The sequence below is a fragment of the Triticum dicoccoides genome, chromosome 1B, assembly GCF_002162155.2.
Source record: "Triticum dicoccoides isolate Atlit2015 ecotype Zavitan chromosome 1B, WEW_v2.0, whole genome shotgun sequence".
Classification (NCBI taxonomy): domain Eukaryota; kingdom Viridiplantae; phylum Streptophyta; class Magnoliopsida; order Poales; family Poaceae; genus Triticum; species Triticum dicoccoides.
In genome coordinates this window covers 106,131,777-106,133,728 of record NC_041381.1, presented here as the reverse complement: position 1 = coordinate 106,133,728, position 1,952 = coordinate 106,131,777, and the positions used below count along the sequence as shown (strand labels likewise).

General features: G+C 56.9%; 1 pseudogene; it reads right to left on the bottom strand.

Moving 5' to 3' along the window:
- Positions 1-711, bottom strand: part of LOC119350201 — a 2,863-nt pseudogene extending 2,152 nt beyond the window's left edge.
- Positions 712-1,952: the final 1,241 nt, after the last annotated feature.

Below are 1,952 nucleotides of genomic sequence, written 5' to 3'. Positions count from 1 at the left end.
TGCCATCACCTGGAGCAGATCGAGTGCTTGCTGGCTCCTGCTGTCGTCACATAAGCTCTTTAGAACTATGTTGTATGAGAAGGAATTAGGCACACAGCCGAGGACGGACATCCTATGAAGCAGCACGTTCACAGCTTCATCTGCCGGTTTTGCACAGCAGAGGCACTTGAGGACGGTGCTGGCGGTGACCTCGTTCGCTTTGAGGCCGGTCCTTAGGAGGCGGCTGAAGTAGGCAAGCCCTAGGTCTGAACGACCCACGCGGCAGCAGCAGTTCATCAGGATGTTGTAGGTGTGGACTGTGGGCGGCGCCACCCGTGGACCGGCTTCTTCTCCGTATACGCGGTTGAAGAGCGTGAGGGCAAGGGAGGGGCCGTCTCTGCAGGCGTCGGTGTCTCGCGCACGGGCAAGGCCGGCGAGGAAGCCGTTCAGGGCTTGCCCGGGGACCGGAGTGGACTGCCGCAGCAATTGGTCGAACAGCTGGTGTGCGTCTTGTGGGCTGAGCGTCCCGGCGCGGACGCTCTCTGTGGCAGCGGCAAAGGCGGCGTGCGGAGACCAGGAGCGTGAGGGCGGCGAGGTGGGAGTGAAGGAGGAGGAGCGGCGGCGGAGGAGGTGGAGGCTGGGACATCGGCGTGGGGAGGCGGGACGGGCGCTGTGCGCGTACTGGACTGGACTGGACTGTATAGCTTTGCTTCGCTTGTGGAGCCAGATCATACTGTCATATCCCACTCCTATATTTTTCTATCACAAATAGTATTTGCCAAGATCTAATATGTTTTGAGGCAAATCTATATGTATGATTTTTAAATTAAAAATGTAAATAATTTAAATGATACTTGTAGTCAAGATCTAAGATTTGACTGAACGCATGTGCAAAACGTCACTGTCACGAACTCATCTACGCTAGATTGGATCGAGAAGGGAAAGGGGGATGAGTCGAGACTTAGGAGAGAAGGTTCCTTCCAAGGAAGGAGGCAGATACAGGGTAGGTGAGGAGAGTTCAGAATCTGTTTCAACACACACACACACGATGGCACCAGCTGGCTAAATAGTCGTGCCCACACTTGGCCAAACGCCTTACAGGTGGGTCCGTGCCAGCAGGCAGCGAGGCCCACCGATTCACACGTCCATCGTAGCAGCTCCTGGTGCTGCCGGTGTGACATTCCCCTCTCCTTCAGAGCGAGCGTCATCTTCAGAAACTCCTTGATGTTCTTCATCTCCTGCTGTTGGCTCCCCCAAGGCCGGCGCGTGAGGAAATCGCTGACGAAGAGTGTCGTAGTCCTCCCAAGTGATCGCCTCCGTGTCGTTGCGCCAACGCACCTTGACTTGCACCAGAGCGCTGGCACCGCGCTTGACCATGCGACGCTCCAATATCTCCACTGGTTCGTCGTTGCGACCGGCAAGTTCGGGTGGACTTGGTAGCTCGGAGAAGACTGGAGTATAGTTGGGGGTGAATGGCTTGAGCTGGGAGACGTGAAAGACAGGGTGAATTTTACTGTCCGCCGGCAGCTCCAGTTTGTACGCCAGCTTGCCGTTCTTGTCGAGCACCACAAACGGCCCAAAGTACTTGTAAGCCAGCTTGGCGCAGGGTCTGTTCGCCACCGACGACTGCGCGTATGGCTGGAGTTTGAGGAGCACGACGTCGCCCACCTCGAAGGAGCGCTCGGAGCGATGTCGGTCAGCCTGCTTCTTGAAGCGATGCTGGGCGCGGAGAATCTGTTCCCGAAGACGCGCCGTGTGAAGTCTCCAATCCTAGGGCTCGCCGTCGATCATGGGCACCGTCTTGTCGTCCCAAAGTGTCATGGCCCCCAGGTTCGGCTCGACGCCATACAATGCTTTGAAGGGGGTGCATTGTATCGACGAGTGGAACGACGAGTTGTACCAGAACTTCGCTATCGGAAGCCAGCATCGCCATTGCCGGGGAGCGTCGTGCACTGCGCAACGCAAGTACATCT